This window comes from Cervus elaphus, chromosome 32, assembly GCF_910594005.1.
Source record: "Cervus elaphus chromosome 32, mCerEla1.1, whole genome shotgun sequence".
NCBI lineage: Eukaryota > Metazoa > Chordata > Mammalia > Artiodactyla > Cervidae > Cervus > Cervus elaphus.
Genome location: NC_057846.1, coordinates 9,562,063 through 9,586,561, shown reverse-complemented (window position 1 = coordinate 9,586,561; position 24,499 = coordinate 9,562,063). Strand labels below are relative to the sequence as shown.

General features: G+C 37.3%; 2 pseudogenes; one reads left to right on the top strand and one right to left on the bottom strand.

Moving 5' to 3' along the window:
• The first annotated feature begins 14,014 nt into the window (after positions 1-14,014).
• On the top strand, positions 14,015-14,930 carry LOC122687686 (annotated as a pseudogene).
• A 7,987-nt stretch (positions 14,931-22,917) lies between these two features.
• LOC122688067 lies at positions 22,918-23,855 on the bottom strand (annotated as a pseudogene).
• Positions 23,856-24,499: the final 644 nt, after the last annotated feature.

The following is a 24,499-nucleotide window of genomic DNA, read 5'->3' as shown; positions in this document are numbered from 1 at the left end:
TTTTATCTCATTTATTGCATCATTCATTTTTAATTGACTCTTTTTTATATCTTCTAGGTCATTGTTAAACATTTCTTGCATCTTCTCAATCCTTGTCTCCAGGCTATTTATCTGTAACTCCATTTTGTTTTCAAGAATTTGGATCATTTTTATTATCATTATTCTAAATTATGTTTCAGGTAGATTCCCTATCTCCTCCTCTCTTGTTTGGCTCGGTGGGCATTTTTTCTTGTTCCTTTACCAGCTGGGTATTTCTCTGCCTTTTCGTCTTATTTAGATTGCTGTGTTTGGGGTGGCCTTTCTGTATTCTGGTAGTCTGTGGTTCCTTTTTATTGTGGAGGTTTCTGCCAGTGGTGGCTGGACGTTTGGGTTGTCGAGGTTTGCTGGTTAGGGAAGCTTGCGTTGGTGTTTTGGTGGGTGGAACTGGATTTCTTCTCTCTGGAGTGCAATGGAGTGTCCAGTAGTGAGTTTTGAGATGGGTCTATGGGTTTGGTGTGACTTTGGGCAGCCTGTATATTGACGCTCAGGGCTATGTTCCTGCGTTGCTGGAGAATTTGCGTGACATGCCTTTCTCTGGAACTTATTGGCTCTCGGGTGGTGGTTGGTTTTAGCGTAGGTACAGAGGCTTTTGGATGATCTCTTATTAATTAATGTCCCCTGTAGTCAGGAGTTCTCTGGTGTTCTCAGGTTTTGGGCTTAAGCCTCTTGCCTCTGGATTTCAGTCTTATTCTTCCAGTAGCCTCAAGACTTCTCCATCCATACAGCACTGATAATAAAACTTCTAGGTTAATGGTGAAAGGATTTTCCACAGTGAGGGACACCCAGAGAGGTTCACAGAGTTACATGAAGAAGAGGAGAGGGAAGAAGCAGATAGAGGTGAGCAGGAGGAAAAAAGGGGGGACTCAAGAGAAGAGAGACAGATCTAGGCAGTACTCTGTTCCCTAAGTGTTCTCCGCAGCCCAGAACACTCACATAGATTCACAGAATTAGATTGAGAAGAGAAGAGGGAGGGAGGAAATAGAGACGATCTGGGGAGAAAAAGGAGAGTCAAAAGGGGGAGAGAGGGATCAAATCAGTAATCACACTCCTGAGTAAAAATGGGTACTGAAGGTTGGATTCTATATCCAAAATTGATATCAAATACTGAAAAACAAAGATTAAAAATCTAGAGTAGAGGTTAGACTCTTAAAAATACAATATTAAAAAAATACAAAAAAATTTAAGAAATATATATGAAGTTTACTTTTAAAATAGAGTCTTTTTTTTTTGTTTGTTTTGGCCAGGTTTTAGTGGATTATAAAAATGAAAATTAAGGGGTAATACAGGAGCAATAGAGGACTTTAAAAAAAAGAAAAAAATAATTAGAAAATAATTATAGTAAAAATATATCTAGGAATTTCTCTGGACCTGTTGCAGGCAGTGTGGCTTTGGTTCAGTTTCAGATAGCTTTTGCTCCAGCTTACTCTTTTCAATATCTATAGGCCCCTTCTGGTGTAGCTGGTGTTAACGACAGGGATTTTAATCTGCTGCACCTGTCACTTCTAAAGCGGTTCCCTTTGTTTATTTGGCTTCTGTTTGCAGGTCTCTTCAGTGTCTAATTTCTGCCCTGACACAAGTGGTGGAGGTGGTCTCTTGTTTAGGTTAGCTTGCTCAGTCGTGCTGTGGGGAGTGAGGGGCACTGAAACAAATATCACTGGTGTGTGTGTGTGGAGCACTCGCAGTGTTCTGGCCACACTGGGTTTGCCCCCCACTCACGGCATGTGTGCTTTCCCATCTACACTGCTCAGGCTCCAGGCTGCTCTACAGAGAGCGGGCCCTGAGTTGCGTGCGCTTCCCAGGCCTAAGCCACTCAGGTTCGGGTTTTCAGGTACTCCACAAAGGCCAGACTTGGTTATCTTTATAATAAGAAAAATAATTTAATAAAAGAGATAATATTCTGTGTGACTCCTTTTCTCAGTATGTTGGTCATTATTCACACAAATCTGTGACAGTATAAACGGATGTTTAAACCTAACTCACCTGTAATTTGAATACCCTAGTATGAGATGGTTGTCATCACTGATTCGATGGACATGAACTTGGGCAGTCTCTGTGAGATGATGAAGGGACAGAGTAGACTGGCGTGCTGCAGTCCATGGGGTCACAAAGAGTTGGACATGGCGACTGAACAGCAACAATGAAGTATCACCTTGAAAAAACGTGATAAAGAAATCTCAGATTATGCTTACCTCTCTGGATGCATTTGGGAAATAAGTAAGATGCTCATTTCATAACAAGACATTACTTGTAGAGCATAATTTGCTTGGATGCAGTGATCATTGACCTATCAATAACTGCTGCTTTAAAGGTTTATTCGTTTTTTATCTTAAGTGTAAATTTCCTTTTCTTTACTTAATTATTTGAAAATGATTGCTGAAAGAGAATTCCTAAATAATGCTGAGTTCATGGACTAGGTTTTAGGTTTGTTTCATTGGCTCATACCATCATGTGAGTAAGGCACACACATCTCAGCTCAGATAACAAATTTCTTTATTCAGACACCTTCCAAAGCCTTAGGCTTTAAAAAAAAGTGATGGGGGAAAAAAAAGCTAACCAATGGAGGGAATTTTCACTTATGCTATCTTATTATACATTTGACAGTCTTTCTGGTGCCCAAAGTATATTAAAAAGAGCCACTTGGTCTGAGATCTATCCTGACTTAAAGCCCTGGAAATAGCAAACTGTTAAAGTAGAAAAATTAGGAATTGCAAGCACCATAAAATCAGCAACAAATAAAAGTTGATTTGAAGTAGCAATTCCCTGAAGTTAGCTCTTTCAAATATTTTTCTTACTAAACTTGTTCTCAGCCTTTAGATATATTCTTTGGTTCCTGGGAGTCTGGATCCAAATGTGTTGGAGACTCAAAACCACACAGTTTCTGTGATCTGGGGATGGCTCTGCTTATATGGTCTTCCGGGGTTCATCTTTATCCACACTTTCCAGTGTGGTTACAGGGAAATATTTAAATATGTATTACTCAAGTGCAAGGAGTTAGGGAGTCTCTGATCTCTCAACTCCCAGAGGATTAGAACTAGCAGCTTCAACCAAGATGGCCACCAAACCAGTTTATCCATTCTCTCTTGTGGTCATGGCACCTGTGATCAAGGAGACGAGGGAGGGGCATATGGGCTAGGTTTGCAGGCTCTCTATGACTGTGTTTAGAAAATGATCTTGGACTCTGGACCCAAGGCACAGAAGGTTCTAGTCATGGGATAATGGATGCATGAGCTCCCTAGTGTTCATAAAACAGCTTTATTCATACCTGTCTCACAGAGTTATAGAGGGGATTGAGGAAGAGAACATGTGGAAATATCTAAGTCCCTGCAGAACTGCTATTCTACTGCTAATGCCCTGTAGATAAAGGCATGTAGAGTAGAGTGGCTCAGATGGTAAAGAATTTGCCTGCAGTGCAGGAGATCTGGGTTCAGTCCTTGGGTTGAGAAGGTGCCCTGGAGAAGGGAATGACAGCCCAATCGAGTACTCTCTCCTGGAGAATTCCATGAACAGAGGAGCCTAGGGGGCTACAGTCCTTGGGATTGCAAAGAGTAAGACACGACTGAGCAACTGCCAGGCTAGAGAAACTGCTTTTAGAATAGTGAATCATGATTAACTGTAAGAGTTTTGCTGTCTCTTCTGTTTGCTAACTACGTGATCTTGGGCAAGCTCCTCAGCCTCTTTCTTTATACCTGAGTTCTAACACTTGTAAGAAGAGGGCGATAGGAGTACCTGTAACAGGATATTGTGGGGTTTCTATGAGTTAGCACATGTAAAGTGCTTACAACGGTGCTTGGCATAATGCAAAAGCTCACTGTTGTCTGTTGTCACTTTCTGTATAGGAAACCAGAGCGCATCAGGAAATCAGAGGAAATCAGGAAGCACAGAGGAAATCAGAGGCTTGACTGATTCAAGTATCTGGAAAGAATTGTCTCAACACACATACATGGCTTCTTTATTCTTACGGTTGGTAAAATATGGGCAAATACAGAAATTAAGAGAGAAGGAAGGTTAAGTTTTAAAGTATTGAATACTGATTCATAAGTCATTATAGTTCAGATATCTATGGATGTTCAGCCTTCTCTCACTAAAAAATCTGACAGTGTAGTCGAGTCCTAGAAAGGTTGTAGGAGATACAGGAAATGTGGATGCAATGAGAACTAACAGATAATGAGCACTCTGTATTTACATCACTGTTCTACAGGTGGTATTTCATCTAATTCTCACATAATCTCCATGTGGGATATATTAATCCTACTTTATGTACATAAAAATTGATGTTTACTGTGAGCAACTTTTGAGATCAAAAGGCTAATAATAAGTCGACCTTGGATTGAAATACAAGTTGGTCTAATTTCTAAGCTTGAGCTCTAACAATTATGTTATTGGAGGGCACTGGACACTGATTCTGTGATGTGCTTTTTGCACTGGGATTGGTGGGGGAGGAGGTGCTGATTCAGACCAACTGTGCATTATTTAGAGGCTTTGCTTCTATGACCAGTGGCAGGGAGGACGTATTCCTCAGACAGACCCCCTGTGTAGCACTGACCAGAAAGGACCATTGAGAAAAGAGAATATTTCTCATCTTCCTTTCCACATTTGGTCCCCATCTGGGATATCTTCCTAAGCACTCTCCTGGGAGTTTTCATTCTGGAAATTTCCTGATGTTTTCAGAGTAGAAGGGAAGACTGAGCAGATGTTCAGACCTAGGACCAGGGATATTCTCTATATGAATGGGGCATGGTGGAGTCCTAGAGAAATAATATACTAAAGACATGAACCTGGGTATTGATGATCAGTTCTATTTACTGTAGATTTTATGCTTGTCATTGAACTTACCAGAACCTGTTAAACAGATTAAATACATCTTAAATAAATAGGGGTTATTGGGAGGAACATAAAAAAATAGCATATAAAATAAAATTACCCATTAGTTATTTATGCATAAAAAGATTTCCTGAAATAAGTTGAGAAAATTTTGCATTTCTCCACTACTATAATACTGTTGATCATCATTTATTGAATCCTGGCTAAGCTGTGTAATCTTGGGTAAGTTATTCAACTTCTCTGTGGCTCAGTTTCCTCTATCTTATATAGAGAGATAATAACAGTACCTCATAGGTTGATTAGAATCAAATTAGGTACTTAGGTACTGTCTTGGGATATGGGATTGAAGATGATTGTTCTTCAAAATGGGAGAAAGTTGGTCATGTCTAAATACCAATGGGAAGAGCTTAAAAAGAGAGGAGATGAGGGAGGGTGAGAAATTGGGACAGAGCAAAAAAGGAAGAGGTATAGGAAGGAGGAGGGGAAGGGAAATGGGAGGGGGCAGGGAAGGAGCGATAAAGTTATAGATACAGGAGTGAGAAGGGAGTAATCAGTAGAGGCTTATTAGGTATGGGACAGTGTTAGTTGTCCACAGAGTAGCTATTTCTCATCTTCTTTCTTTCAACCAAAGCTCCATTTGTCCTGGTGCCAGGTGGCCATGTGTTTGGGGGAATCTGGGTCCATCCCCAGGCCATAGTGTGAATCTGAATTAGTTTAAGTAACTATGACTATGTTTTTCTCCTTTCTAGTGATAAACTTAGGGATAGGCATGTGACACGATTCCAGCTAAGAAAGAAAAAGAAAAAAAAAAAAAACCTATGGGTATTACTTTTTAAAAAAATTGATTGAATTACAGTTGATTTACAATATTGTGTTAATTTCTTCTGTACAGCAAAGTGACTCAGAATATATATATACATACATATATATACATATGTATATATATATATATGTATGTATATATATATATATTCTTTTCCATTATGATTTGTCACAAGCTATTGAATTTAGTTCCTGGTGCTAAATAGCACGACCTTGTTTATCCATCTTGTATATAATAGTTTGCATCTGCTAATCCTAAACTCCCATTCCATTCCTTCCCTCCCCTACCCAACTTCCCCCATGGCAACTACAACTCTGTTCTCTATGTCTGTGTGTCTGTTTCTGTTTTGTAGATGTGTTCATTTGTGTCATATTTTATTTATTTATTAAATTTTTTATTCATGTATAGTTGATTTGCAATGTTGTGTTAGTTTCAAGTGTATAGCAAAGTGAAGCAATTATACATATACATATACCCACGCATTTTTTGGTGTCATATTTTAGATTCGACATATAAGTGATATCATATGGTATTTATGTTTCTCTTTCTGGCTTACTTTCCTTAGTATTATAATCTCTAGGTCCATTCATGTTGCTGCAAATGCATTGTTTCATTTCTGATGGTTGAAAAATATTCCACTGTATATATGTACCACATCTTTCTTTATCCATTCCTCTGTTATGGACATTTAGGCTGTTTCCTTGTATTGCCTATTGTAAATAGTGTTGCTATGAATGTAGGAGTGCCTGTATCTTTTAAAATTAGTTTTTTTCTGAGTATATGTGCAGAAGTGGAATTGCTGAGTCATATGGCGACTCTAGTTTTTGTTTTTTTTTTTTTGAGGAACCTCCATCCTGTTTTCCATAGCGGCTGCACCAGTATACATTGCCCCAACTGTGTAGGAGCATTCCCTTTTCTCCACATGTGGGTGCACTTCTGAGTGATGCTTCTCTGTTCCTAAAAAGAGTCATAAAAACATTTTTTTTTTCTTTTCTGAATAATGCTTTTTTTGCAAGGGGATGCCAGAACTGCCACTTATTGTTAATCAGTGGAATTTTGACTGATAAGTTACCTGAAACACTTAAAAAGAACACACTGAAAGATGATTTACTAGCTGGTAATTGAACTTTACCTGAAACTGCTTTTTATTACTAAAGGACATATATTATTGAGATCTAAAATGCCCCAAATTATGTCAGATAATCATTCTAGTATGTAGGGAAATGAACAGAAGAGTTATTTGATCAAATAGGAAATCAAATTTAAGAATATGTGAATGTGGTAATCATTGCATGTATGAACAATGGCTACTTTGCCTTCAAGCCCTATATTAGATCCTCCTGAAGACGATCTAAACCTCATGGCTGAAGGAGTCCCTCCCTATGATCAGTTATTGGAGGATGCCTTAAATCAGTATTATTTACAATCTGGTAAGTAGCAGCATAGAAACTAATTCACTGAAGAGGAAAATGTAAATCCACTCAATGAGTAGAATGAAGAGTGGTGTTCCTTGTGGAATGAGAAATGGGTTATAATGGTAGTGGCATCAGATGGACTGTACTGATTCTTACTAAGTATCCAATGGGTTTGTAATAGAGTCTGCAAAATGGGTCTTAGATAACTGGAAGATAAGAGGAACCCTGGATTATATCAAATGGGTGGATCTAAGTGAAAATTAATTCAAATAATAGAAAGAAATAATTGTTGCTATAAAGGGAACTGATAAATCATAATGTATCTTTTGGGGGGGGTTAATACAAGTACAACTAGTAGGATTAATTTGATTTCAATGAAATCTGTGATAATACTGATATTGATGATCAAACATATTAGGAAATTGAATTAAAATCTCCCCATGATATTCATCCAATGACAGCTGATTTGTTAGAGGAGGAACTACAGTTAGTTAACAATCAATGAATAATTGTTACATAATCAAAATATTGATACCTTTCATTAAGTTTAAGTTTTAGTGGTCGGAAGAGACAAAACAGGTATCAAACTCATGCATCCTTATGAACGAGTTTGTGGTGAAATATTTGGTTAACTGAAATACTTCTTTTAAAAATGCCCACACCTCATTTGATGATGCAAGGCATTAGCAGTTTGACAGATGCCAATCTGTTCTTTTCTGTTCTATAAATGATATATGCAGAAAATAAATAATTATGAGTAATTTTAATTTAATGGCTTGACCAGGAGTCAAAGGATAGAATCTGTGGATTTCTGGGGCATGGTTTCCTGGAAAGTCTCAGAAATTTAATATAGCATTGGATATATAAAAGATTATATTTAATATAGCTTTGGAGGTCTTATCCAATATAACGTGCTAAGTCACTTCAGTCGCGTCCTACTCTTTGCAACCCTATGGACTGTAGCCCACGAGGCTCCTCTTTCCATGGGATTCTCCAGGCAGGAATACTGGAGTGGCTTGCCATACCCTCCTCCAGGTGATCTTCTTGACCCAGGGATCAAACCTGCATCTCTTATGTCTCCTGCATTGGAAGGTGGGTTCTCTAGCACGATCTGGGAAGCATATCCAACACAATACAATAGGAAAATAAAATGAAAGGCATCAAGATGGGAAAATAAAATATAAGACCACTGTTATTCACAGATATCATAATTTTACATATAGACTCAAAGGTCAGCTAAGCGGAAGAGAGAACTGAGTTGTCAGATGACAGAGGAATGCATAAATTAATAAGCCACAAATGAAAGCAGCAGCCTTAATCATTTGCTGACATAGTATAAGTGACAGGTTAAAAGTAGAGTAAGTATCAGCTTCCCCCTGTTCCATTATCCCTCATGAAGCACTGCACAGTCAAGACAAAACCCACTACAATATTGTAAAGTAATTAGCCTCCAACTAATAAAAATAAATGAAAAAAAAAGAAAGGGGAAAAAAAAGAGTCAGGTGGATTAGCACAGCTGTGGGAGTCATCTCATTGTTGAGGGAGCCCTGAATAAAAGGTTTCCATAATTTTATAGACCTACACAGGGAAAAGGATGAAGAAGTGGAAAGGAGAAAGGACTAGCAGGAGTGGATGTAAGGTGTAAATCCTATCTTACCAGTAATTATATAAAATAGAAATGGTTTCAGTTCAGTTCAGTCGCTCAGTCGTGTCAGACTCTTTGCGACCCCATGAACCGCAGCACGCCAGGCCTCCCTGTCCATCACAAACTCCCGGAGTTTACTCAAACTCATGCCCATCGAGTCGGTGATGCCATCCAACCATCTCATCCTCTGTCGTCCCCTTCTCCTCCTGCCCCCAATCCCTCCCAGCATCAGGGTCTTTTCCAATGAGTCAACTCTTCCCATGAGATGACCAAAGTACTGGAGTTTCAGCTTCAGCATCAGTCCTTCCAATGAACACCCAGGACTGATCTCCTTTAGGATGGACTGGTTGGATCTCCTTGCACTGCAATTAATAGGCAGAGATTGGCAGAATGGACAAAAAACGTGATTCATATGTATTTTATTTACAAGGTCCATAATTCAATGACACAGATAGTGGAAAGTGAAAGTGTCAAGAAATATATATTATGGAAATAGTAACAAACAGAGAGGTGAAAGAATAGACAATGCAAATATAGGGCAAAATAAGCTTTAGGCCATAAGGTGTTGCTATAGACCAAGAAAAACATTTTAAAATGGTTAAATAATCAGTTACTCAAGATATAATAATCATGAAGCTATATGTATCTCAACCTCCTCTGGTGACCTCAGTCAGTGAGTAAATTTTCTTAGGGATAGTCCACCTGGATGAAACCCCATGGTTCCATCATTTAGAGTCCTTCATGCCTCAGCTTTATCACATGATTTTCCAGACCAGGAATGCAGGCTGTTAAAGTGCAGGAAAAGAGCCAATCAGGTGATAATGTGTTGTTCATGGATGAAATCTCCCAAGTATCTGCTTCTGGCAAAATCTTAAAAAACAGAGGTAATTATTTTTAGGGAGGATAAAGTCTTAGATAGAAAGATTGGTTCTTTGATGTTCTCAGTATCCTCTCTAAACACTAAGATTCATGGAGAAGATGTTTCCTTATTTCAAGAGAAGACTGATGCTGCTGCTAAGTCACTTCAGTCGTGTCTGACTCTGTGCGACCCCATGGACTGCAGCCTACCAGGCTCCTCCATCCATGGGATTTTCCAGGCAAGAGTGCTGGAGTAGGGTGAAGAGAAGTCTAAGAAAAGCTTATTAGGTAACAGAAATATGTGTGTCTCTTGTTCTATTAGCCATAGACTAAGTTCTGAAGATCAGAAGATTCCTCTTAGTACCTCACACTTTGGGTTTCAAATTCAACATACCATTTTCTTTTATTTTTGACTTGATTTTCCAAGACATTGGAGGATGCTGAATCCATTTAAATAAATTTGTGTCATCTTTACATCTCTGCTTCCTGTAGAATTGTCCAGGCAGTGGGGACTTGAGAAATATGCATGATTTGACATTACAAGTAATGATTATTTCTTATTACTACATACTTTGGGCATTCTCCTTAACTACAGGGGCAACCATGGTAAGTGAACTAGAATTGCTGTTTTTTTTTTTTTTCAAGTTTTTACAATTCTGTTTTCCTCCAAGGGATTTTTTTACAATGAAACTCATTAAAGACTTACTTCCTAATATTTTATGGATTACTTTTAGATACCCTGGGATCTTTTGCAGAAATATTTGTTCTCCTCCATGTATATGGAATTATCTGTAATTTACCCAAAATAGGATTACAATTTGTGGATTCTGAAGTCAATTTTTAAGTAAGCCTGGGGCTAAAGGGAAAATCAGCATTTAGATTCTGTTCTTTGAAGGAAATCTTCAGCTCAAATATTGAATTCTGAGTGTAAAATGTATTAATATATGACATATACAAGAATGCTATAAAGAATGTACCCTTCGCTTTAGTTGGGAATATGCATTAAATCCCAAGCTCTGGGGAACTTTTTATTCTGATTATATTTAAACACTCTTGGATCTTCTAACCAGGTAAGATCTTATTTCTGCTGGAATGGATGTGGTCTCTGCAATATGACTGAATTTCTTCATCCCTGACCTCAGACTTAGATCTTTATCTTAGAGAGTCAAGATGCATATTGCTGAAGATAAAAGATGAAAGTTAATTTTCTTTGTCACCTTAAGGTGTTTTTTGTTTGTTTGTTTGTTTGTTTTTTTTGCCCTTGTATACACTGGACTTAAGTCATCTTAAGAAAGGTAAGGTGTGGTGGTGGGGGAAAAAAAAATCACTGTGTTGGGCATTAGAAAACTTGGATTCTTTTCTGCTACCAATCAGCTGTGTTTCCTCTCTGGACCTCAGCTGCCTCATCTTTAAAGAGAATATGAGTTGATAAAATGCAAGTCCTGGAAAAAAAGTTTTTAAACTTTTAATTTTGTATTGGGGTATAGACAATTAACAATGACTCAGCCATACACATAATATGTGTATCTATTCTCCCCCAAACTCCCCTCCTCTCCTGAGTGCCACATAACATTGATCAGAGTTTCATGTGCTCTACAGTAGGTCTTTGTTGATTATCCATTTTAAATCTAGCAATGTGTACATGTCCATCCAAAACTCCCTTTTTCTTGGTACTGGAAGAATTTTAGGGCACAAAAATTCTGAAATTGTTAAATAGATCCTGAACTCATTAACATCTAATTGTACATCTCATAGTTTAGCCAAATAACTGCTATGGATTACATATGGTCTCAGGTGGTAGCTTTGTCCAAACTCTGACATTGCTGATTCCCAGAAGCAAACTGGATATATACTGGAGAGCTAAATTCCAAAGAACTAGAGCCAGACATCCTGGTTTTTAATACAGACTTTATTTTATTTTTTAATCATTTTGACTTGGACAAATTATTTACCTTCTAACCACATTTACTTTTCTTTAGACTATAGATAATAGTGTACCAAACTCATAGGATTGTTGTGAAGGTGTTGTTAAATGGAATAGTGCATGTAAAGTTGTAGTATAGTGATAACACATAGCAAAATTTCAACAAAATTTAAAGACTATTATAAGAACAATGTGTGGTAAGTTGCTTCAGTCCTGTCCGACTCTTTGCAGCCCTATGCACTATCGCTGGACAGGCCTCTCTAGCCTTGGGGGTTCTCCAGGCAAAAATACTAGAGTGGGTTGCCATGCCCTTCTCCAGGGATCATCCTGACCCAGGGATTAAACCTGTGTCTCTTGTCTCCTATACTGGCAGGCAGGTTCTTTACCTCTAGTGTCACCTGGGAAGCCTATAAAAACCACATGGTGGAAAATTAATCTCTGCATTCTATTAAGAATGAGAAAAAGCAGATTGATAGTAAAAGTTTGTATCTTATAATGTTTGAGTAAATGGAATTTAAACAAATAATAGAGGTTTCTCTGCTTGGAAGGAAATTTATCTGCTTAAGTTATTGCCTCTCAATTGCAGTATTAATGCCTTGATGAGAGATAAGAATTACTCTGTGAGATTAACACTATTTCTCATTTCTCCAAAAATATGTATCATAGAGGATTTGAGTGTTAATAGGCACAGTTAAGTCTAATACAGAAGATGAAAATTATCATGTGTTTGAGTCTGTCAGTTAATAGAGGATATCAAAAAATTGATAAGATAGGACTATTTTTAACATAGTTCTAATCACTGCAAAGTTTGCAAGAAATGGAAGCAATAAGTGAAATAATGAGAACAGGTGGGTTATGTTTGGAATTTTCTATCTGATTTTGATCATGAAATCCAACCTTTGGTACAGACCTTCAGGAATTATAAAAACACATTATTTGGTTCTTGGTTCTCCCAAAGGCCATCTTCTCTAGGGAAAAATTGGCAAATAGAAGTATATTAAACTTGTTCCTCAAGTGTTCTTGTCCCTGGAAGGATTCTGTGATGCACTGGGCTATCCAAAAACGAGACCACTATCCTGGGGCTTGGAACTCTAAAGCTAGCTTCTCAATGGAGAGTTTGTGGGATCATCTGGAAGAGATTTCCTTTCCACATAACTCATTATTCAACTTGACTATGTGTAACTGGGAGAAATCATTTTACTATTCACTGCCTTTTTGCTTTAAGAATGCCTAAAGAGAATAATGTAATCTGAGATCCAGGAAAAAAGTGAACATTAATGTCCTATAAAACTTAGTTTTATATGTTACCTTAAAGTTTAATTGAATAATGTGTGTATTACTATTACATCAAGTAGTTGAAATAGACTTTGCTTTAAGCTGATATGGTTGATTATTCAGAGGACTTATTGGCTACAAGTATAAATGGTATAAGTTAAAAGCAGAGACCAACATTTTTGTTGGTAGAATAAAGGTGGGATCTAAGGTAATTGTAAGTGACCCATGGGGCAGTCGGGGCAGCCTCACCCTTCATTCTAATTTTCTGAAGTCAGTGAGTGCCAGTTGTGCCCTCACTCTATGTCTAGTTGGTGAATTGATAACAATTGTAAGTACACTAGAGCAGTTAACTAAAATTATATTCAGATATTTCTTGGGGTCCCATGATATACAAAAGTACAATTCCCTATATCTGTTTTCTCATGCATATTCCAATCAATTTAAAATGACATAGTTTCAACATCACAACTCTAAGAAAAAACATGAAAATTATATTTATTTTCTCATGATAGAATTAGTAATGCAAGCTGTAGAAATTTAGAAAATACTGAAAAACATGAGAAATAAAATATTAACCATAATCTCACATTCAGGAGCAAATGTCCTCAATGCATTAAATTATTTTTCTTACCAATGTTCTATGCATATGCTTTAACATAGATTAAAAAAGTATATACAATTTTATAAGTGAAAATTTTGAATTCGAACTTTATTTTTAAAAGATGCATATAAAACCTATAATCTTTAAATGCTAATTCAGTAAGTACATTCACTAAAATTTTACCTATTTTTACATAATTTGTAAATATAGACTTTTGTGATTTTTTTATTCATGTTATTTTGTACATAAACTTTGATTGTCCTTCAAAATTGTTATGTCTAATGGCCCAATTTTTCCATTATATTGATGTTCCATTGAAATATTTCAGACACTATGGTCAAGGAAATTGAATTTCTTTCTTCTGGTTATTCTATGTCTTACAAAAATAGCTTGAGATTAGAATTAAAAAAAAAAAAAAGGCTAAGTCAACTAAAAGAAGTTTTAAGATACTACTCCTACAGAGTTTTGGGAAAGCAAGACTCATCTGTGAGATTATCAAAGAACTGTTAAAAAGGCAGAGTTCTGGTGTATTTCACTCTTTTATGGTTCCTTTTCATTTTCTTTTTAAGGTAAAGTATTCTTTCCCTGAGTTTTTATTACCCACACTACATAGATGGAGAATGAAAGGAATGTGACTGTATTCATTCTAGTAGGTCTTACACAGAACCCCCAAATGCAAAAAATAGTGTTTGTCATGGTTTTGATCTTGCACATGGTAACCCTCTCAGGCAACCTGCTCATTATGGTTACCATTACCACCAGCCCTGCTCTGAACACCCCCATGTACTTCTTCCTGACCCACCTTTCCTTGGTAGACGCAATCTAGTCGTCTTCTTCAGCTCCTCAGTTGATTGTGGACTCCCTTCAGGAGATCAAAACAATCTCCTTTAATGGGTGTATGTCTCAAGTCTATGCAGAACACATTTTTGATGCTCCTGAGATCATCCTGCTCACAGAGATGGCCTATGACCGCTATGTGGCCATCTGAAACCTCTGCACGACACGGCCATCATGAGCCTTCTCCTGCTGGGGGCGGCCTGGACTGGAGGATTTCTCCACACAACCATTCAGATCCTCTTTACAGTCTGGCTGCCCTTTTGTGGCCCCAGTGTCATAGACCACTTCATGTGTGACTTGTACCCTTTGTTAAAGCTTGTCTGCATGGACACTCACATCCTTGGTCTCTTTGTGGCTGCCAACAGTGGGTTCATCTGCCTGTTAAACTTCCTCCTCCTGTTGGTCTCCTCTGTGGTCATCTTGTGCTCCCTAAAGAACTATAGCCTGGAGAGGAGAGGCAAAGCCTTTCTACATGTGTCTCTCACATCACAGTAGTTGTTTTGTCTTTAGTGCCCTGCATGTTTGTTTATCTTTGCCCAGTCACCACTCTGCCCATTGATAAAGCTGTTGCTATTTTTTACACTGTGGTGGCCCCTATGTTAAATCCCTTAATCTATACCCTAAGAAATGCTGAGATAAAAGATGCTATGAAAAAACACTGGAGACAGAAAGTGACTGCAGATAGTGATTAAAGAGATTCACTGAGCTTTATAGATAGAAGTAAAAGAGATAATCTCATCCAATCCTCTTGATCTATAGATGAATACATCAACTCTAAAAAACACTGAATAATAATTGCAGATAGCCACTGAATGACACGGTAGTCTGGAAGGCTGCAGTCTGTGGTGTTGTAAAGTGTTGGACATGACTTAGGGACTGAACAGCAACTTGCGCACAGACCTAAAGTTTAGACTGAAATCCAGATTTACTTTCTCCCATCCCACACTCTCATCATAACTTAATGCTTTTTAATCAATATTTATCTATTATCTGGTTATCTCAAATGTCTTTAGAAGCTACAAGCTAAGAACCTAGAACATTGGATTGGTATTCAAATTGTCTTAGTATGTAACATAGAGATGTTGGTTACTACTGATTATTGAAAATAACATGTCAAAAATATTCATTTATTTTGGACTCAATAGAAATTATTTTGTGGAATTTTCTTGTTCATTGAATTTTTGTTGTACAGTGAAAAGAAATAGTGTTTCTTAAATGTTTGTAAGGCTGGCATTGTGTTTGGTATTTTATATGTGATATCAGTTAAGGTTCAGCCAGGAGACAGACCACAGTGCAATTGAATAGAAAGAGTTCACATGCAATAAATAATTGTATCAGGGTATTAACTACAAGGGGCTTCCCTGGTGGCTGGGTGGTAAAAATTCTACTGCCAATGCAAAAGACTTGGATTTTACCCCTGGGTTGGGAAGATCTCCTGGAGAAGGTAATAGCAACCCACTCCAGTACACTTGCTTGGAAATCCCATTGACCGAGGATCCTAGTGGTCTACAGTCCATGGAGTTGCAAGAGAGTCAGACACCACTTAGTGACTAAACGAAAACAGCTATTAACTATAACAGGGTGTAATGAGCTCTCTAAAGAAGGACCTGGGGATGCAAGATGAATTTAGAAGAAAGTAACATACTTAGAATGTGAGTATCCTCCCCAAGTTTGGGATTCTATTCTTATGGAGAAGGTATAGTTTCCCAATGAACTGTGGGAAAGTTTAACTGGGTTGCCTTGGGAGAGAAATAATTCACATGTGAACAGAGGCTGGCAAGAATGAAGTGTTTCTGGGACTGGTGAGATGGAGCCTTTCACTGTAGTGCTGGCTGGCTGAGGCTCATGAATAAAGAACTATGACCTTGAGTGGCAAGCAGAAAAATCCATTTTGGGTGTAGGTGCAGCAAGGCTGGCAGAAAACACAACCCACTCCAATATTCTTGCCTGGAAAATTCCATGGACAGAGGAGCTTTGTGGGCTACAGCCCATGAGGTTGCAAAAGAATCAGACAACACTGAGCAACTAGCTGAGTGATCATTGATCTCATTAATCCTTTCAGTAAAGATGCTCAAACAGAGATGTACAATCACTTGGAGGTGGTTATTGTAGAACAGATTTAAGCATCTTTGTTATTTAAACTTTTAGCTCTGTAACAGAATAAAACAAAATGAAAAGAGAACTTAGAATCTGTTGCATGCAGTTGAAGCTGCTCAATGCAACTAAATACAATGTGAAATCTTTAAAAGGTATGAAAACAACTAATGGGTGCTAGCATAAAATTTTGGGAATCTGAACAAAATATCTACTTTAATTAATAAAACTGTATCACATGTTAATTTCCTGTTTATTTTTTGTTGTTCTTCTTGTTGTTTTGTTTTTTACAACATAGTATTTCTCAGAATTGGATCAAAAGTTTCAAGCCTCATTCATTTTTTTTTCATCCCTAAGATAATACACTTTCTAGACTTTTAATAGTATCACTAGATGGAAGAATAAATGGAACTGTATCAAAGTTTTGAGTGAATTATTCTGTTGGACATATTTTCTAATTTTTCTTGTTATGGATTTTTAGAGGGGCTTCCCAGATGGCTCATCAGTAAAGTATCCACCTGCAATGCAGGAGACCCAGGTTTTATCCCTGGGTCAGGAAGATCTCTTGGAGAAGTAAATGACAACTCACTTCAGTATTCTTGCCTGGTAAATTCCATGAACAGAGAAGCCTGGTGACACAAAAGACTCAGACATGATTTAGCGACTGTAGAACAACAACAGCAATGGCTCCTTAGATCCACTCATCATTTAAATGTGGACATTTAATTTCCAGAAACATGGGGTTTTAAAAGAATCTTTGATATTAATTTTTCATTTAAATGGTATCTTCTCTGCAATCACCCTCTGTTCTTTCTCAGTCTTTTAGCTTTTCTGAGGTTTTAATGGCTAAGTCAAAGATCTTTTGGTGAATGTCACATTGCACTTGCGATTATGCGCTGCATGGCAACCCACTCCAGTATTCTTGCCTAGAGAAGCCTGTGGACACAGGAGCCTGGTGGGCTGCTGTCCATCGGGTTGCATAGAGTTGGACATGACTGAAGTGACTTAGCATGTAAGTGTGCATGCTACTGCTGCTAAGTTGCCTCAGTTGTGTCCGACTCTGTGCGACCCAATAGATGGCAGCCCACCAGGCTCCACCATCCTTGTGATTCTCTAGGCAAGAACACTGGAGTGGGTTGCCATTTCCTTCTCCAATGCATGAAAGTGAAAAATGAAAGTGAAGTCGCTCAGTCGTGTCTGACTCTTCACGATCCCATGGACTGCAACCTACCAGGCTCCTCTGCCCATGGGATTTTCCAGGCAAGAGTACTGGAGTGGGTTGCCATTGCCTTCCCTGGCAATTATGTGAGTTATTGTCAAATATATTTTAATATTTATTTCTAGCATAATTCAACACTGATAAGAGAACAGACTCTGTATGATTTCAATTCTTTTAGACCATGAAAATTTTGCACCTTGTTTTATGCCCCTGGATATGTTCCAGTGTCTTCTGGTTTATAGTCTATGGGAACTTGAATAGAATTGGCATTTCACTGTTCTGTGAAAATTGTATAAATCTTTATTATATTGAATTGCTTAATAGTGCTTTTCAGGTCTACTTTATCCTTCTACTTTTCTGCCTATTCATTCTATTAATTTTTGTGAGTTTGATGTTGAAACTCCAAATAAAAGTCTAAATTTATCTGTTGAAAAATAATTGTAATATATAGTGGAACTATATGCAACTTTGTTCTGCATTTTCCAAGTCTCTTGTAAATGTGCTATCATACTTTCATGATTAAAAAAAAAGATAAAGACTAACTCTACCAAATGTTGTTGAGGATGTGAATTAGCTGAACTTTTATACATTGCTTCAATGTATACATAAAATGAAAATTGATACAGGCACAAAAAACTTTAAACTCTGAATTTTCATGGATCAGTAAGTACAGGAAGTACAGTCAGTTAATCAGTTTAGTTGCTCAGTCATGTCAGACTCTTTGTGACCCCATGAATCACAGCACGCCAGGGCTCCCTGTCTATCACCAACTCCCAGAGTTTACTCAAACTCATCTCCATCCAGTCGGTGATGCTATCCAGCCATCTCATCCTCTGTCATCCCCTTCTCCTCCTGCCCCCAATCCCTCCCAGCATCAGGGTCTTTTCCAATGAGTCAACTCTTCGCATCAGGTGGCCAAAGCATTGGAGTTTCAGCTTCAGCCTCAGTCCTTCCAATGAACACCCAGAACTGATCTCCTTTAGGATGGACTGGTTGGATCTCCTTGCAGTCCAAGGGACTCTCAAAAGTCTTCTCCAGCACCACAGTTCAAAAGCATCAATTTTTTGGTGCTCAGCTTTCTTCACAGTCCAACTCTCTCATCCATACATGACCACTGGAAAAACCATAGCCTTGACTTTGCGGACCTTTGTTGGTAAAGTAATGTCTCTGCTGTTTAATAATCTATCAGTAAGTACATGTGCATGCTAAGCTGCTTCAGTCATGTCTGACTCTTTGCTACCCTATGGGCCCACCAGGCTCTTCTGTCCATCAAATTTTCCAGGCAAGAATAATGAAGTGGATTGCCATTTCCTTCTCCAGTGGATCTTCCTGACCCAGGGATCAAACCCATATCTCTTACATCTCCTGCATTGGCAGGTGGGTTCTTTATCAGTAGCGCTGCCTAGGATGAAGTCTAGCACTTTTCAAAGTATAAATGAAGGGTCTAGTCTTTTCTACACTGTCAAAAGAGTTTATAGAGTTAGAGTTTGGCACTAGGATGGGGGCAGGAATATCTTGAGAAGGTGAAGTCCTGTAAAGATTTAAAGTAGCTAGCATCCAGGGACAAAACCGGAAATGATATCCAAAGGTGAATGAAATTTCAACATGGCAGAAAGACAAAATCATACATAAGTCAACAAGATGGATAACAGACACCAAGCCACCAAGACACTGCAGAGCAGTGGGAAAAAAGTAGAACTTGGAAAATTTATGGAGCACAACTCTGTGATGTTTTCCTACTCATTCTATAATTGTAAGGAAATTAATAAAAATGTCCAGTCTGTACAGGAACAAGGTCAGTGAAACTGGTTATAAACCTTCATGGAGATTCCCACTGAGCATGATAAGATGGTCACAGAGATTAGTTAGGCAGGCTTAACAAATAGTGTCTCTACTCAGCTGACTCAATGGACAGGAATTTGAGCAAACTCCACGAGGTAGTGGAGGACAGAGGAGACTGGTGTGCTACAGTCCATGGGATGGCAAAGAGTTGGACACAACTTAGTGGCTGAGCAACAATAATAACAACAATCACATTACACTTCATTGCTTTTGTTAAGCATATTTTCCTTGCAATTCTGTTTCTTATATCACAGGGTAATTTTAATTCTCATTAAAAATATAAAAAGCTGTTATTTTATCAGATATATCTCATTTCCCTTTGCATCTAAGCATCCATGTTCCTCAGATCACCCTGTTTCCATCAGCAACTCATTTCTGCATGTTTTTTTGTACTGCGTCGTATTGCTAATCATTGCCATCAACAGTCAGAGATAATGTCACTCGTGGTTATGATTTTTACGAACAGTTTGGACTTATGCAGGTAAAAGTCACAAACACTGGTATTCTAAACATAGACATTATATTATATAACAATTATATCATAATTTTCTTCTAAAATTTTAAAATGAAAGTAAATTTTCATATGTGAAGATACATGTGTTATATTTTATTTCTTCATTAACCTCATTTTGGGGTACACATTTCTACAAGTCCTTATAGTTCTCATAAGAACTATATCTTTGCATTAAGTTTTGAGATTGAAAGTATGAATCATCCAACTTTATTCTTCACTTTTCATATTTCTTATTTGGTTTTTTGTTTGTTTGTTTTTTTTTAACCTCTGGATTATTTGGGATTTCTTGCAATTCCATATGAAACTTCTGTACAATTTCACACAAATTTTAGTAGTAGTGTTTCCATTTCTGCATAAAATGATCTTTTATAAAGATTGTATTAAATATGCACTCTGGGAGATATTGTTATCTTAACTATATTGAGTCTACACGTCTGTGAATATGGGTTACATTTATATTTAGCTGTGCTCAGTTGCTTCAGCCATGTCTGACTCTATGCAACTCCATAGACTGTAGCCCACCAGGCTCCTCTGTCCAAGGGATTCTCCAGGCAAAAATACTCGAGTGGGTTGCCATTTCCTCCTCCAGGGAACTTTCCTGACTCAGGTATTGAACCTGTATCTCCGGTGTCTCATGCATTGCAAGAGGATTCTTTACCCACTGAGCCGCCCTATGTCTTCTTTAATTTATTTTAGTGATTTTTTTTTTTTTTAGTTTTTAGTGTACAATTCATCCACCATTTTGGTAAATTTATTCCAAAGCATTTTATTGTTTCTGATGGTATTGTCAACACACTTATTTTCTTAATTTTGTTTTTAGACTATTAATCCCTAGTATATTGAAATGTAACTGATTTTGTATTAGTTCTAAGAGCTTCTTCGTGTGTGTGTGGATTCCTTAGATTTTTTTTCTACATAAGATTATGTCACTTGTTAGTATAGTTTTACTTCTTCCTTTCCAGTTTGTATGCCTTTTATTCCTATTTCTAGTCTAATTTTTCTGGCACTAATCTTCAGGAAAATATTAAACAGAAGTAATGAAAGGGTGCATGTTCTGATTTTATGAGGTAAGCTTTCAGCCTTTCATCATTAAATATAAGTCTTGGTTATGGGAGAAACAGTGGCATACATTTGTTGCTGATTTAGAGCATGTCAGCCTTCTGGAGCACTTTGTCCCAGGCTTACTATGAATTGTCCCCTATCTGGTCATGTAATTGCTTTCAAAAGGCTATTTCACAATTTTATTCACCAACTTTCTATTAAGTTCTTTTGTCTATAATTTGCAAATACTTCCTGAACTCTATCTCTCCATGTTAGATGGGGATCCCTAGATGCAGATCCTGGGATGGGATTTTTACAGAAGTGATTTATAAGGAGAAAGGGTAGAGTGAAGTGACTATGGTAGGAGAAGAAAGGGTGTAGTCTAAGCTCAATTCTGGATTCAGCCTGTAGTCACGAGAGCTCTAGAGTACAATTTTATGCACCCTACACTCTGAGAAAGCAGTACCAAATCAGTTTTTCTTAATTAATGAAGACCCAACAACTATCCATGTGTCCAATTCATTACTTGAGATCAAAAATATTTACTGATAAATGAATGAAGGACAGAGGAATACTGGAAATATTATTAAATGGTTTTGTATATAGATGTAGGCACAAATTAAAACAAACAAACAGTTTTTAATAGTGAAATGTTGCCAAAAGGTAAAGATTAACAGAAATATAATATGAATAGCTCATATATATAAGATAATGAAACCTTGCTGAGACAGGAAAAACATCAAGGTAAACTATTTGCTCATTTTGCTGATGATCTCAGTTTTCCTTTCTTTCTGTCCCTCAAAAGAAGCAGTACAAAGAAACTGTGATTTCCTTAAATAGTTCAACTAGAATTCTCAGGATCTGAATTAGGAAAAAAATCCTCTGAACTACAGTGCCTTTTGTCTTCTATATTTTGTTGAATTTTTATTTTACTTTAAACTTTTATTAATTCAGTATTTATCATTAACCAGAAATTTTGCTACCTTGAAGCAACTATTATTATATACCAGTAAAGTTCTTTATGGAATACCTTTAATAGATAGAAATTCCTATCTGACATCAAGAGTTTCTTCTATTTGAGTCATTACTCTTTCAGACGGTTTTTCAGCCTAAGATGGTGACAGGAACAATACTAAGTGCTATAAAGCCTATAAGATAATTTCAAAAAATCATACAATTTCCATTCAACTATTACAAATGTTCAATGGACGATTTTTAATTAAATGTATTCATTTTAATTGGAGAATAATTTCTCTACATATTGTGTTGGGTTTTATAACAATAAAATAGTCACATACCATGGCGTTATAGATAACAGGTCACCGTCAACTATGATGCATAAAGTGAAGAGTTATCAATGAATAGTTGGATTTTTAGTTACAGTAGCAAACTGCTATTTGCAATCTTTCCAGCATAGTCCTTGTGTCAATGAAAGGTAATTAATTTTTATCTTCCTTTTCTATCTTTTCTTAACAGTGTATCAAGGCAGTTAGGGTTACGGTCAGGGAAATGGGTATGATTCTGATTAATGTCTTTTCAATATATGTGCTTTGATACCATCCATTTTCTTACAATTTCACCACTTGTAAAACTGGGATAATAGCAGCTATCTACCAGTCTTTTTGGTTGTTATAGAGATTATGGGTTAATACCAATATACCTTAGTATTTTTTTCATTTTTTTAGACGAAAAAATCTATGAATCCGCATACATGGTTCTGCTAGTAAAACTAAACCCCAATTCGGTAGAATTTTCTCAATATGGAAAAGGTGGTTCTGGGATATGTTTTTCTTTTCTTTCCTTTTTTTTTGGGGGGGGGTGTGTCCTTCTTTCTGTTCACCTAAGTGCAGAATGCATAATTTGTTGTGGTCAATTTACTTCTTTATTCTTTACACATTACTTGTTAAGATAATCCAAAATGTCCTTTGACCTATGTATCAGTTGACCAGTGTTTGACTCTAAAGCACATTTATTTGCTCCCTGAAAAAGATTTTCTACTACACAAATTTCTAATGGCATTTTACATCTGGACATTTCTCAGGGTATAGATTAAAGAATTTAACATGGAAGTTATCATAGTATAAAATACAGCAACTGCTTTATCAATAGGTAAGGTAGCTGCAGGTCTCAGGTACACAAATATGCAAGGCATTAAGTATAAAACAACCACTGTGATGTGGGAGATGCAGGTGGAGAGGGCTTTTTGTCTTGCTTCCAAGCTGTAGGCCTTTAGGGAATGCAAGATGACCACGTAGGAGACCAGCGGGAGAAGGAAGTTTAACAGACAGATGAAGCCCCTGTTGGCAGCAATGAAGAGCCCTAGAGTGTGGGTATCAGTGCAGGCAAGATTGAGCAAAGGGTTCAGGTCACACATAAAGTGATCTATGACATTAGGGCCACAGAAGGGTAAGTGGAAAATGAAGAGGATCTGTATGAATCCATGAAGACAGCCTCCCACCCATGACACTCCCACTAGCAACCAACACACCCGCCAGTTCACGATGCTTGTGTGTGCAAGGGCTTGCAGATGGCCACATAGCAGTCATAGGCCATCACAGTAAGAAGGATGACTTCAGCACCTCCAAAGAAGTGTTCCCCAAAGATTTGGGTCATACATCCATTAAATAAGATGGTTTTCTTCTTATGGAGTGAATCTACAATCATCTTAGGGGCACATACAGAGGAGTAGAAGGCATCAATAAAGGAGAGATAGGTCAGGAAAAAGTACATGGGGGACCCCAAAGATGGGCTTGCTGTGATGGCGACCATGACAAGCACATTTCCTACCACAGTGGTGATGTAGATGACAAAGAACATGGCAAATACAACTTTCTGCATCTTTGGATTCTCTGTGAGCCCCTGTAGAACAAACTCTGTCACATTGTTCCTGTTCTCCATGTGTTCCATGAAATGGTTTATTCACGACCTAAAAGTGAGAGAGCTAATTTTTAGGTAGGTCGATAAGGAGTCTGGGGCCCCCAAAGAGAAAGGGTCCAGGACCCTTGAGGAGGAGAAAAGGACAAACATTTTTTTTTTCTACATTGCTTTGTCTTAGTCACATAATTTTTTTTTCTTAAACTGAGTTTTTGTGACAATAATCTTTAAAATTAACTTTCTTTAAGCCCAGAGCTAATGATTACACAAGGAAACAACTCATCTTGCTAAAGGGTATGCTTTTTCTTAAGCTCTGTACTACTGATTATATAACAACAATGTATCTTCCTCAAGGGCGTTTTTCTCCTTCTTAACATGAACCTTCTGATTAATCTTGTTATCTATGTTGTGGGAGTGGGTCTGGTAAGACCTTTCTATTGTGAGTTCTAATCTTGTGAATTTAAGATGTATATTGGTGTGGTAAAAAGTATATAATTTTAATTTATGCATAATTTTAATTTATGCATTCTTAAACTTACTAAACTTCTTCACTTTAACAAGTGAAGAATACCCAGACTTTACTGAGTATGAATTCTTTCTTGCTTTTTATTTTTATTTTTTTATGAAGAAAAGATTCTGAGTTCTTAAGATTAATCCACTTACCTCCAGGAAAAGAT